The sequence below is a fragment of the Odocoileus virginianus genome, chromosome 4 (genome assembly GCF_023699985.2).
Source record: "Odocoileus virginianus isolate 20LAN1187 ecotype Illinois chromosome 4, Ovbor_1.2, whole genome shotgun sequence".
NCBI lineage: Eukaryota > Metazoa > Chordata > Mammalia > Artiodactyla > Cervidae > Odocoileus > Odocoileus virginianus.
In genome coordinates, this window is record NC_069677.1 from 49,780,855 (window position 1) to 49,795,830 (window position 14,976).

At 42.1% G+C, this 14,976-nt stretch overlaps 1 protein-coding gene across 3 annotated transcripts in view; it reads left to right on the forward strand.

Moving 5' to 3' along the window:
• Positions 1-14,976, forward strand: part of VEPH1 (ventricular zone expressed PH domain containing 1) — a 249,382-nt gene that overhangs the window by 132,156 nt on the left and 102,250 nt on the right. The window lies entirely within an intron of this gene.

Below are 14,976 nucleotides of genomic sequence, written 5' to 3' on the forward strand. Positions count from 1 at the left end.
AGAGACATGGGTTTGATCTCTTGGCCTGAAAGGTCCCCTGGAAATGGGCATGGCAACCCACTCTAGTGTTCTTACCTGGAGAATCCCATGGACAGAGGAGCCTGGTGGGCTACAGTCCATGGGGTTGCAAAGAGTCGAACATAACTGAAGTGACTTAGCACATGTGCATATATAAAAATAAATAACTAGTAAGAACCTGCTGTGTAGCACAGAGAACTCTACACAATACTCTATATTGACCTATATGGGAAAAGAAACTAAAAGAGTGGAGATATATATATATATATATATATATATATATATATATAACTGATGCACTTTACAGTATACCTGAAACTAACACAACATTGTAAATCAACCATACTCCAAGAAGAATTAATTTAAAAGATTTTAAAAAATAAAAGAGAGGGTGTCAAGATAGGAAAAAAGGTCTTTATGTTTCAAAATGGCACAAGCCCTAAGTAGCGTGCCGGGTGGCCACTAACTGTTTGCTTGCCAAGACCCAGGGGAAGCTGGAGAAGGAGAGGGTGGCTCCTGGCAACTGTGTGCTGGCTGAGCAGGCAGCGATCCTTGGACTAGAAGATGCCTTTGCTAAGTGCATGTGGCGCCAGGGAAGCTGCTCTGATCAGACACCATCAGAACTGGGGACAGTTAGTCACAGGTGGTCTTAGTAGGAGGTTAGACTCTGGCCCCAACCAGGGATGGAAGCTTTGAGGGCTAGAAATTGTGTGTGGAGGTAAATAGGAGAAATGAGAAAAGGTGGGGAGAAGGGAGAGCCAGGAAGAAGGCACAAGGGGAAAGCAGAGGGAAAGGACAAAGGACATCTGACTCAGCCCTAAGCCCCAGGCATGGGATCACCATTCCCTCACATCCGTCTTTCCAAATAGCCAAAGACATGGGGGAGACAGTTACTTTTAAGAAAAGTTTTAACTCAAAATATTAACCTCTGGCTTGGTTGAATGCGTGGTATGTTCTTTGGTTGTTTTGATGGTGATGGTGAGAGTAGTGGTGAGACTGTGCTTTTTTCTTGTATTTTAAGAGTAGGTGGCAGGTGAAGGGAAAGGCAAAGTATAGCAAAGGTGCCTGCAGGCTCCTCTGTCCATGGACTTATCCAGGTAAGAACACTAGAGTCGATACCCATTTCCTTCTCCAGGGGATCTTCCCGACCCAGAGATTGAACCCAGGTGTCCTAAATGGTAGGCAGATTCCTTACCCTCTGAGCCAAAGCAGAAGAACAAAGGTAAAATTAGGTGTAAAAACGTGGTCCACTGGAGAAAGGAATGGCAAACCACTTCAGTATTCTTGCCTTGAGAACCCCACGAACAGTATGAAAAGGCAAAAGATAAGACACTGAAAGATGAACTCCCCAGGTCAGTAGGTGCTCAATATTCTCCTGGAGAAGAGTGGAGAATAGCTTCAGAAAGAATGAAGAGGCTGAGCCAAAGAAAAACAACACCCAGTTGTGGATGTGACTGTGATGGAAATAAAGTCCAATTCTGTAAAGAACAATATTGCATAAGAACCTGGAATGTTAGGTCCATGAATCAAGGTAAACTGAAAGTGGTCAAACAGGAGATGTCAAGAGTGAACTAAAATGGACCTGAATGGGCAGTTTTAATTCAATGACCACTATATCTATGACTGTGGACAAGAATCCCTTAGAGGAAATGGAGTAGCCCTCATAGTCAACAAGAGTCCAAAATGCAGTGCTTGGGTACAGTCTCAAAAAACAGAATGACTTCTGTTCATTTCCAAGGCAAACCATTCAATGTCACAGTAACACAAGTCTATGCCCCAACCACTAACATCAAAGAAGCTGAGGTGGAATGGTTCTATGAAGACCTACAAGATCTTCTAGAACTAGCAGCACACAAAGATGGCCCTTTCATACAGGGGACTGGAATGCAAAAGCAGGAAGTCAAGAAACACCTGGAGTAACAGGCAAGTTTGGCCTTGGAGTACAGAATGAAGCAAGTCAAAGGCTAACAGAGTTTTGCCAACATAAGGCACTGGTCATAGCAAACACCCTCTTCCAATAACACAAGAGATGACTCTACACATGGACATCACCAGATGATCAATACTGAAATCAGATTGATTTGTATTATTTACAGCTGAAGATGGAGAAGCTCTACACAGTCAGCAAAATCAGGGCCAGGAGCTGACTGTAGCTCAGATCGTGAACTTCTTATTGCAAAATTCAGACATGAATTGAAGAAAGTAGGGAAAGCAACCAGACCAGTAACCAGACCTAAATCAAATCCCTTATGATTATACAGTGAATGTGATAGATTCAAGGGATTAGACCTGATAGACAGAGTGCCTGAAGAACTATGGACAGAGGTTCGTAACATCGTACAGGAGGCAGTGATCAAAACCATCCCCAAGAAGAAGAAATGCGAAAAGGCAAAATGGTTGTCTGAGGAGGCCTTACAAATAGCTGAGAAAAGAAGAGAAGTGAAAGGTAAAAGAGAAAAGAAAAGATATACCTATCTGAATGCAGAGTTCCAAAGAATAGCAAGGAGAGATAAGAAAGCCTTTCTCAGTGATCAATGCAAAGAAATAGAGGAAAACAATAGAATGGGAAAAACTAGAGATCTCTTCAAGAGAATTAGAGATACCAAGGGAATATTTTATGCAAAGATGGACACAATAAAGGACAGAAAGGGTATCGACCTAACAGAAGCAGAAGATATTAAAAAGAGGTGGCAAGAATACACAGAAGAACTATACCAAAAAAAACATATTAATGACCCAGATAACCACAATGGTGTGATCACTCACCTAGAGCCAGACATCCAGGAGTCCAAAGTCAAGTGGGCCTTAGGAAGCATCACTACAAACAAAGCTAGTAGAAGTGATGGAATTCCAGCTGAGCTATTTCAAGTCATAAAAGATGATGCTATGAAAGTGTTGCACTCAATGTGCCAGCAAATGTGGAAAACTCAGCAGTGGCCACAGGACTGGAAGAGGTCAGTTTTCATTCCAATTCCAAAGAAAGGCAATGCCAAAGAATGTTCAAACTACCACACAATTGCACCCATCTCACATGCTAGCAAAGTAATGCTCAAAATTCTCCAAGCTAGGTTTCAACGATACTTGAACTGAGAACTTCCAGTTGTTCAAGTTGGATTTAGCAAAGGCAGAGGAACCAGAGATTAAATTACCAACATCTGTTGGATCATAATAAAAGCAAGCGAATTCCAGAAAAACACCTACTTCTGCTTCATTGACTACGCTAAAGCCTTTTACCATGTGGATCACAATAAACTGTGGAAAATTCTGAAGAAGACAATACCAGACCACCTGACCTGCCTCCTGAGAAACCTATATGCAGTTCAAGAAGCAACAGTTAGAACTGGACATACAACAATGGACTAGTTCAAAATTGGGAAAGGAGTACATTAAGGCTGTATGTCATCACCCTGCTTATTTAACTTACATGCAGGAAAAAAAATAAACTTATATGCAGAGTACATCATGCGAAATGCAGGGCTGAATGAAGCACAAGCTGGAACCAAGATTGCCGGGAGAATTATCAATAACCTCAGATATGCAGATGATAACATCCTTAAGGCAGAAAGTGAAGAAGAACTAAAGAACCTCTTGATGAAAGTGAAAAAGGAGAGTGACAAAGTTGGCTTAAAACTCAACATTCAAAAAACAAAAATCATTGCATCCAGTCCCATCACTTCATAGCAGATAGATGAGAAAACAATGGAAACAGTGACAGACTTTATTTTTCTGGGCTCCAAAATCACTTCAGATGGTGACTGAAGCCATGAAATTAAAAGACACTTACTCTTTGGGAGAAAAACCATGACAAACCTAGACAGCATATTAAAAAGCAGCAACATAACCTTGCCGACAAAGATCTGTAGAGTCAAAGCTATGGTTTTTCCAGTAGTCATATATGGATGTGAGAGTTGGACCATAAAGAAAGTTGAGCGCTGAAGAATGAATGCTTTTGTACTGTGGTGTTGGAGAAGACTCTTGAGAGTCCCTTAGACAGCAAGGAAATCAAACCAGTCAATCCTAAAGGAAATCAATCCTGAATATTCTTTGGAAGGACTGATGCTGAAGCTGCAAAATTTTGGCTGCCTGATGTGAAGAGCTGACTTATTAGAAAAGACCCTGATGCTGGGAAAGATTTCAGGCAGAAGGAGAAGGGGTGGCAGAGGATGAGATGATTGGATGGCATCACTGACTCAATGGACATGAGTGTGAGCCAAGTCCAGGAGTTGGTGATAAATGGGGAAGCCTGGTGTGCTTCAGTCCATGGGGTCACAAAGAATCAGACATGACTGAGCATCTGAACTGAACTGAAATTTGATTTCAGGATACAAGTATCCCTCACTTTTCAAACATTGACTTTATGCTTCTTTACTTTGAGGAAAGACTACGTTCGTACAGTCATCTTGATTCTAGGATCCAGGATACCAAAGGCCCTCAAGCCCCTCTTATAAAATGGGGTAGATCTGTTGGCCCATTATAGACTAGTTGCACATTGTTAATTTCAATTAACTGCAGATTGAAATTCAAACTTCATTCTATAGTTGGTTGAATCTGAGGATGTGGAAAGGGGGTTATGGAGCTCCAATTTTATTTGTTTTCACTAACAAAAAGAAACCCAAAGAGAATTTTTGCTTTTATTTTAAAAAAGTAATTGCTTCTTTGCCCTATAGCCATTTCAGTTTAGAAAACTTTTCATAGGAGCACTCTTCTTTCAGGTAGCAGGGGAAACCTGAAAATGGAAAGCAGTGACAGTTGGGGGAAGGACGTGAAGCAGCAGTATGTGGCAGAGGATGGAGGGAAGAGAGAATTAAGGAGATTATGTTCACAAGAGAATGACTCCAGGATATCTGCCCTCCTTGGAGTCACCTCAGAGTTTTGGTTTATCCTGAATTTCATGCACTGAACATCAAAGAAATAGATGACAGAGGAGAACAGGGAATTTGAGTCGATGTATGTCTGGAATGTATAGCAAAGCAATATGGCCTGCAGAGACACTTTTCCAACTGTGAGACCCTTTGCAACCTGTCATTCCAGAGTTTCCATCTTGACATCTGTGAGTCTCATCAGAACCCAACTCTAGTGTGATCCACTATCCCTGAAAGCCCAGCCTGAGAGTTCAGGAGTGGGGGCTCTTTACCAAGTCCACAGCCGAAACTGCAGAGAGCAGGTTGCCAGGTTCTTCTCTCCAGCTTTCAGAGAAGTCTGCATTTCCAAGTCTGATCAAGGTTTTACCAGCTCCTCCCACGCGATAGGTTCAGTGCTGGGAGCTTTCACTGTTATATTGTTATATCCTCACAACAACAAAGTCTTTAAATATATACTAGGATTACAAAGGCTTCATACTAAAGGGTATTGCAAGAAACCCTGTGAATGGGCAACAAAGAAAAATTCTCTACCCAATCCCTACTCTCCTCTAGATTCGTGGTAGTTCTTGGAGGGGCAGTTGTATAAATGCCCAGCCATTAGCTCATAGAGTTTTCTTTCACTTCTTCCTTTGTCTAACTCACTGTATGTCAAATTTTAGCATGGACAAGGTTTACAGTATTCACAGTACTTCGTTAATAAAGGAATTGTAAAGGAATATCAACAGTGGCCTGCCTGTTCGTCTCCAAGATGATACCCTACTAACTGTCTAGAATGCCTTCTTGGTGCCGCTCTTCCACCGAAGGCTGCTTTTCTCTAGGACTCCAGTTTAATACCCATTACCCAGAAAGTCTTCCCTGCCTACCCATGCCAATAGTTACCTTCTCTCTTTTGACCTATGGAAACTCCACACGTGCAGCACGGCCCTGAAGTGTTTGGTGTCTTTCTGTGAGCACTTCCAGTCTCCCTCAAACTTGAGAAAGCTAATAATCAGAGCCTATGCCCTATGTACTAGAGAAGGAAATGGCAATCCACTCCAGTACTATTGCCTGGAGAATCCCATGGACAGAAGAGCCTGGTAGGCTACAGTCCACGGGGTCGCAAAGAGTCGGACACAACTGAGCGACTTCACATGCCCTATGTAAGGAGAGCAGAGTCTTTAAAAAAATATATATTCTTCACAAGCATTAGTTTAATGATTTCATAATGTCCCATTGTATAAATATACAATAATTTACAAAACTAGTCACTTTTTGTTGTAAATTTAACCAATGTCCTTTTTTTTTTCTTTTTTAAATTATCATAGTATGATGGCATATTTACAGTAGACTTGGAAAATATAGAACAAAGTTACATATAGTTCCCCTATATATTGCAATTATGTTTTCAAGTAGATAAATTAAAGTTTTTGGAAAATAGAGTCTTAAAAGTGCTTATAAGAACTCCCACTTTTTTAGGCCAGCCATGTTTATACAAAGAGAAATTGATTTTTTCAGAGTGACTGTTGGCTTGAAAAATGTACATAAGGAGGTTCAGGGCCATAATTAAAAACATGTGATGTTCTGGTCAGTGTTGCCCCCTGCTTAGGAAAAGCTGAATGCAATTTCACCCCACCAAGGGGACCAGAGTTTTCATAAAAAACATGTAGATGTTTTCAGTCTCAGGAGGTCTATGGTGGTCACTTATTGGAAAAGAAAATCGGAGCAACCATTTGTGGCAGTAGCTGTGATTCTTGTTATTCCTCCGCGCATAGGGAAGGAAGGACTTTGGTTTTTTGCCTCTCTTCTTACTGAAGAAGTTAAATTTGACATGTGGGACCATTTATGTTCCATCTGCTGTTCATTTTCTTCCACCATTTGTCCTTCCTTAAAGCAGCATTTATGATGATGTGAAGGTCTGTAAAGGTATTTCAGGAATTCGTTTATCAGCAAGAGAGGTAGGTGGGAGACAGCATTATCAGTTCTGGAGCCAATGAAGCAGGCCCAGGGAGCGTGAGGCCCCAGGAGGGCTGGCTCTGCCAGTGTGGACAAAGATGGAGGTGGGGGTGGGGTGGGGAGGGGGGGAGACCCAGGTGGGGACACTGCCAAGAGTGTGAGCAATGCAATTACACTTCCACCGGGGGGGCCAGGGCCCTTTCCTGTAACACAGAAGTGTTCAAAACACAAGACACACAAAAGACAAGATTGCTTTTCATCAAGCTCCTTCGGCTTGGCTTCCTCTTTCAAACAAGACAGGGAGTAGCAAAGCTTTAACCTATGTTGTGGAAGGAGTGGAAAGAGGGGCTATACCCTGCACAGCCCTTGTGGGAAGGGTGACGGCTGACGGTAAAGGTTCTACTTGACCCTGATGACCCAACTATTTGCTGTTTCTGTCCCCCCCAGACTCCCCGTTCCTTTGTTCCTTTTTGGTATCATGATTGAACTCTGCAGTCACTACCGTGCGTGTGTGCTAAGCCTCTTCAGTCGTCTCCAACTCTTTGCAACCCTGTGGACAGCAGCCCACCAGGTTCCTCTGTGCATGCGATTCTCCGGGCAGGAACTCTGGAGTGGGTAGATAGCAAATATATCCATTTCTTCTTAAAGTTTCTCTGTCGTGTCCGACTCTTTGCGACCCCATTTTGTTAAAGGGAATACCAAAATTTACTTTTCAGTTACCTGTAAAGGGTTGCTCAGCAATTATATGTCAGCTCTGTCTGGTGTGTTCCCACAGGATGTTACTCAGAGATATTAGCATACAATAATTCTTGTTGATTACGATGTTATCACCAGTCCCCAAACAGGGCAACCTGTAGGAAACATCTACTGAGAGGAGTGGGAGAGGGTGTGAACTGGGTGAGCTCTGGAGGTGGATACTTGTGTTTAATGCTGGCCTTACTAGTTGATCTTCAGTAAACGACTCGACATCTCTGTGCCTTAGCTCCTCCGTCTGGGAAATGGAGATGGCAGAGGGTCTTCTTAATAGTAGAATGGGCAGACAGGATGAGGGGATGTGTCAAAAGGATAGTTAACCATGGCCCTGCTCTTCCGGTATCAAATGATGGGGAATGACAATGTCTCACCTTTTCCGTCTGCAGGCCCAGTGGTTGCAGACACCCTCTCCTTAATCCTCACCACCAGCCCCCATTACCTGCTCATTTTCCCAGAAAATCAAGTTGGCCTAGAAAAGGAGGAGTGTGTTGTCTCTACAGTTCTCACACTTGATTCAGAGTGTTCTGATGACATGACTATTTTACATTTTTGGACTCTTGTAACTTACCGAGTGCTTTTATAACTTGCACCGCATTCAGCTGACAATTTGTAAGGATCTGGTAGCCTTCTAGTAAGGCTGCTGCTTACCCGGTCTGCCCATTCTAGGCTTGGGAGTCTTGACTACAAATTTGGGGTCCATCTGAAGCAGTATCTATCAGGGCAAAAAGTGAAAAGGTACATTTACCTTGGAATTGATAAAGACCCTGGAAAGCTTGAGGAGGATAAAGCTATGTGAGCGAGCTGCATACAGCTTACCACACTCCAACTCCAAACAATACACAGCTTATTGTTTTAAGTTTCATGTTACCGCAGACTTGGTGAAACCCTCGGCAGCTTTGCTTAAGAGAAAGTGCCTCTGCCCTGGTCTAATTCAGATTCTGTTCTTTCAGTGCCTGGGCCAGTGCTTCTCAACCTTGAACGTGCACTGAAACACCTGGGGGCTGGGTTAAGGGCACACTCTGATTCAGCAGGTCTGGGATGGAGCCTGTGATGCCGCGTCTCCAGCAGCCTCGCAGGAGATGCCGATTCTGCTGGTCCAGCAACATCGCTTGAGCAGCAAAGGTGGGGGTCTGCACTCTTTGCTGATCCTTTTCTGTGTCCCATTCCTTCTCGTGTTGGTTACATGAAAAGTGAGCAAATGACAGAGCATCTGTATGAGTGGTCACTTCCTCGTATCAGGACTTTTAAACTTTGGTTCTTTTAGCAGAATATTCTTCCTCTATGTCTGCAGTTGCTCAGAATTCATACTTGAAGTTCAGGGAATTTTTAAAATCACCCATTTCTATATTCCAGCCTTTGTATGCTCACACTGTAGGGAGCATTGCTCTCCTCTAGTCCACAGCCTTTAGGATGCTGCCGTGGTGGGAGAGAACTGTATGGTCCTTCCTGGCTTAGAAAAGGAGAAGCTCATCTTCCAGGCTTGGCATTACCTGTACAAGCTGCCTTCTTTTGGTATCAAAGGTCTGCATTGGACAATAGCCACCTAGGGTTTTACTGCTTGACATATTCATGCCCATTCCATATGGCCTACACTGTCAAACTCGTCTCCTCTAATGCTTTCAGCAATCTAATGATGCAGTAACATTGATCCCATTTTTAGATGACAGAAAAGACATAAAGAAATTTGCCTGTCACTAATAAACAAGAGATTGGAGTCATAAACCTCGGTCTTTTTCCCAGAAGGCCATATTCAGTCTATTCACCATCCCTTCTGTTGAAGCCCCTAAAGAACCTTGTTGTGAATGAAATAAACCATGGAGTCACTTTGTTTCAGCAAAGTTCTTCATTCTGGTGCCTATGTAACTGAGCACCTTCTAATCTCTGCTCTTGCCCACTGTGGCAGTCCAAGGCAGAAGACAGTACCAAGAATTTAGATTCAACACTGTCCTTCCCTTAGTATTCAAGTATAGCTTTTCCAGAGGCTTTATTTATTTACTCATTTATGGGCTTCCCTGGTGGCTTGGATGGTAAAGCGTCTGTCTGCAATGCTGGAGACCCGGGTTCGATCCCTGGGTCAGGAAGATCCCCTGGAGAAGGAAATGGCACCCAACTCCAGTATTCTTGCCTGGAGAATCCCATGGACAGAGGAGCCTGGTAGGCTACAGTCCGTGGGGTTGCAAAGAGTCAGACACGACTGAGCAAATTTACTTACTTACTCACTTCAGTCCCCAAACAGATGACAGTGCTGTGGAGCTGGGAGATCATCTCTGTCATTCTTATGATGATTGATGACCCAAGAAATTGCTGAAGAGTAGGGAGCATAACATCCTAAGAATTTAGGACCCCTATGTGGATTTGATGCATTATGTTCTCCTACTTCTCTAACAAGCTCAACTCTGCAAAATACATATCCTGGATATGGAATCATAAGCCAAGCTCATCAAACATTAACTAATATATTTTCCTTTGATTTAAGACACCAGGAAAAGAGGCTGCCAATTTCTCCACCACTGCCAGCTTTATAGTCTCATCTCCGAGCTTAGTGAGAGCAGTGAGCTGCCCATGGACCAATTCGTTCCTAAGGGGGAGTCTTGTTCACATAAGAGGGAGGTAATTAGGCTTTCCCTGCCCCTCCTGGGTATCCCTAGAGCTGCTTTTAAAAACTTTAACTTGGCAACAGACACCAAAAACTGCTCAGACTGGAAATCATCTGAGCCTCTTGTAATGTGGCGTGTTGAGTTAAAGCCAAGTTAATATTTAAGGGATTATAGAACTCTGACAAAGATTTCTCTAAAATTACCTCTGGAGTTAAAAGTGACAAATGGAAAAGAAATAACAATCCCCCTGCATGAGCCCAACTCCCTGGCCCCCAGCTCCAGCCCCCACAAATAAATGCACACAGAACCAGTGGCTGTGTTCTCCACCCATTCTCTCACATTCGTAATGCATTTCTTTGCTCTAAGAGGAATGCAGAGTTTCTGTCTCTAAAAGATCTCTGTTTTTGAACAATTCTCTCCTATCTATTTATAATAAATATAAAAACCTAGCGGGAAGTAAAGGACAGTGAATATTTATTATAAACTCAAACTTCTGTCTACTATTTTCTGACCTTTCAAACTGTTGGAACCAAATCTTGTCCTAATTCCCTGCTGGCAAAACTCTGTGACAAACCCAGGTGGATTGATGGCTAGAAATGGAACGTCCTCTCTGGGCTGTCTTGTGGCTTTGGCTACCTTGGAGACTCTTCATTACCACCCCATCTCATGACTCCTGTGTTGTGTTCTTTTTGTTCAGTCACTAAGCCATGTTGGACCCTTTGTGACCCCATGGACTGCAGCATGCTAGGCTTCCCTGTCCTTCACCATCTCCCAGAGCTTGCTCAAACTCATGTCCATTGAGTCAGTGGTGCCATCCAGTCATCTCATCCTCTGTCGCCCCCTTCTCCTCCTGCCTTCAATCTTTCCTACCATCAGGGTCTTTTCTAATGAGTTAACTCTTTGTATCAGGTGGCCCAAGTATTGGAGCTTCAGCTTTAGCATCAGTCCTTTCAATGAATATTCAGGGTTGATTTCCTTTAGGATTGCCTGGTTTGATCTCCTTGCTGTCCAAGGAATTCTCAAGAGTCTTCAACACCACAGTTTGAAAGTATCAATTCTTCAACACTCAACTTTCTTTATGGTTCAACTCTCCCATCCACACATGACTACTGGAAAAACCATAGCTTTGATTAGGTCAACCTTTGTCAGCAAAGTAATGTCTTTGCTTTTTAATATGCTGTCTAAGTTTGTCATAGTTTTTCTTCCAAGGAGCAAGCGTCTAGGTTTGTCATAGCTTTTCTTCCACGGAGTAAGCGTCTTTTAATTTCATGGCTGCAGTCACCATCTGCAGTGATTTTGGAGCCCAAGAAAATAAAATCTGCCACTGTTCCCATTTTTTCCCCATCTATTTGCCTTGAAGTGATGGGACCAAATGCCATGATGTTAGTTTTTTTAATGTTGATTTTTAGGCCAGTTTTTTCCACTCTCTTCTTTTACCTTCATCAAGAGGCTCTTTACTTCCTCTTCACTTTCTGCCATAAAGGTGGTATCATCTGCACATCTGAGGTTATTGATATTTCTCCCAGCAATTGTGATTCCAGCTTGTGCTTCATCCAGCCCAGCATTTCTCATGATGTACTCTGCATATAAGTTAAATAAGCAGGGTGACAATATACAGCCTTGACACACTCCTTTCCCAATTTTGAACCAGTCCATTGTTCCATGTCTGGTTCTAACTGTTGCTTCTTGGCCTGCATATAGGTTTCTCAGGAGGCAGGTAAGCTAGTCTGGTATTCCCATCTCTTTAATCTCCAAATCTTAAAAACAAGGAAGATTGTGTATAAGAGAGAATCTTTGTGGTAAGAAGCCTACTCATCAGCAACATTCATCAGCCTCATATCTAGAGAAGACTTTTCTGGCCCAAATATTTTATTGTTGCTTCTTTACTTATTTGGCCCTTTGCAAATCCCTCTTTTTTACTTCTACTCTTGCTCCTGGCTTCTCTTCATATCTGATATTTACCAAATGACATTACCCTGTCCCCTATTCCTCATGGACCAGAGTCCTGGGGAAAAGCAGCCAGGGCTTCATAGACACCTGGTAAATCTCCAGAGGGTTTTTTTGTGGCTACAAGGAGCAGGATGGCTTCAGAGATGTGGGTGGTCTCAGTTCATCTATTCTGCAAACACTCTGGTACCTGTGAGTGAGTGTCAAGCACTGTCCCAGCCATAGGGGAACAAGGATGAACGTTATAGTTCCCAGCCCACAGAGCAGCAGAGATTTACCCAGGAATGGGGGTCACCAGATGAAACAAATAGAAATATAGGATTTCTATTTAAATCCAGTTAAATTTCAGGTAAAGGGTAAATGATTTTTTAGTGTAAATATAATCATTTTAATATAGGACAATACATTTTTTACATGTCCCATTAGAGACATAACCTATACTAAGAAAAATTGTTGTTTATCTGAAATTCAAGTTTGGCTGAATGCTCTATATTTTACCTGGCAACTCTGCAACTAGAGGCACCTGACCTCACCTTGGGTCAGTGGAGGTCTGAGGATAGCCCATAACTTCTTTCATGCCTGGAGGGCCCTCAGAGGGATGCTGTAAGGCAACCTGAAGGTGCAAGAAGACATGCTGTCAGATACCGGAGCTCTGACACACAGCTCATGGTGCCTCACAGCCCCCACTTGGTGACTGGAGACAGGGGCCGTGAGGGGGCTGAGTGGCTGGCCTCTCCTTAAATCTGATGCCAGAGCATTCTCCAGGGGTCATCAATGCCTCCCTCCCATGATATGGAATATTGATCTGTGTCTAGGTCACTGGTGTTTTCTTACTACATTAACACAATGCCTAGACAAGGAAAGATAAAACTACCATCATAATAATAACAGCAATTGATGGTAATAATAAAATTTAACATCCCCTGACTTCTTCTTTTGTGCTAAGAGCCGTGCTTCATACTGGTTCCATCATTTCAGCTTCCCAACAACCCTGTGAGTCAAGTATAGTTATTATCTCCATTTTATAGATGAGGAACCTGACATGAAGAGGACAAGAAATAAAAGATCTCCATAAGTAAGAAAAGTTTATTTAAAGAAAAATAAGAAACTGATCCAATAAAATTATTGAAGGAAATTTACTATAGTCATGTGAAATTTGAAAAATTTTTGGATGAAAATGCTAGTAACTACTCTTATAACCCGGAGCTTTATGTAGAAAGAAAATACTAGTGAATCCCTGAGAAACTATACCTCTGACAACTCGTATGTTTTGAGATTTAAAAATTTGTTTAATGCTCAATTTGTATATTTGTATTTGTATATTGGGATATACTTTGTGCCTTAAAATGTTTTAAGTTTTAATAATCCCAGCTATATAAATTTCTAAAAGAAAGTTCAAAAATAAAAGTATCTTTCACTTTTTAACTGTGATTATGAACCAAGAACCAGAGAAATACTTTAGTTTGATGACTATACAAGGACTAACTAACACAGAAAATAAATACTGCCCCCAAATTTCTCATCTTGAGAGGGTTCATTGGATCTTTTAAAATTAACCTTCATGGTCATCACAGTTTTAAAAATACCATCCAATAATAGCACCTTCTTGGTTTTATTTGTAATAGGAGTAAAAATTCAGCTTTTAGAGCTTTCTGGCTGGAAGATGTCAGTATCTCCCATCTACTTGTGAGCAGGCAGGGTCTTGTATATGTCAGAAGGAAAAACATGGTCAAGATGAGCATTTATTCCCATGAACTGGTTCTTAAAATCAACTCATGTATATTTCAGTCAAGCATGAGATTGAAGTAAGTTTTTTATTATATATGCAAAACCATAGGAAGCCTATAAAAGTTATATTAAAAATGATTTAATTTTCTGAGCAGTAGCTTATTATACAATAAGTGAGGTGAAGTGAAAGTTGCTCAGTTGTGCCAACTCTTTGTGACCCTGGAGTACTGGGGTACTGGAGTGGGTAGCCTTTCCCTTCTGCAGGGGATCTTCCCAACCCAGGGATGGAACCCAGCCCCCCCACATTGTGGGAGGATTCTTCACCAGCTGAGCCACAAGGGAAACCCAAGAATACTGGAGTGGGTAGCCAATCCCTTCTCCAGCGGATCTTCCCAACCTAGGAATCAAACCACCCTCTCCTGTATTGCAGGATTCTTTACCAACTGGCTGTCAGGGAAGCCCTATTATACAATAAACAGTTACTTAATGGATGATCCACTCCCCTTCCCAGTTTTCACCATCAGCATCTCTCACTAGGCTGGACTAGCAGGGGGATTCCAGCCCCTGAGGACCCAAAACTATGAACCCTCCCTCGAGGCCAAGCCCTTCTCTGGGCCAAGAAGAAAAGTTGCTGGATTGAACCCTTCACCCACTGTAGACATGGCCCTAGAATGGGTGGAATGCAACTGGAAAAAAATAAATAAATAATCACCAGCCCCTCTGTGTTAGTTTTCCCTAGAAAAGCAGTGCCTTAAGAAAACCAAAACTGTATTTTCTCACCCTAACTTAAGAAATAATGCCAGGTTTACTTTGACTCTTATGGAAAAATAGCCATACATTTGAAAAAGTCAGAATTTTTCTGTAAATTTGAGGCCCCTTTCCTCAACCTCTAGAAAAAATACTTATGAAAACCAAGTAAGTACACACAGATAACCAACAGAATTATTAAGCCATCTTGGTGAATGGATTTCTAGAGTTTATTAACTCTTGTGTTTATAAGGAAAGAATTAATCCTAACCCCATATGGTATGGTTGATAGTGCTTGTTAAATTGAAATTAAATTAGCTCTAGACTGGCTAACTATTAGAAAGCAGGTAAGAAAAGATAGGGCTTCCCTGGGAGCTCAGTCAGTAAAGAGT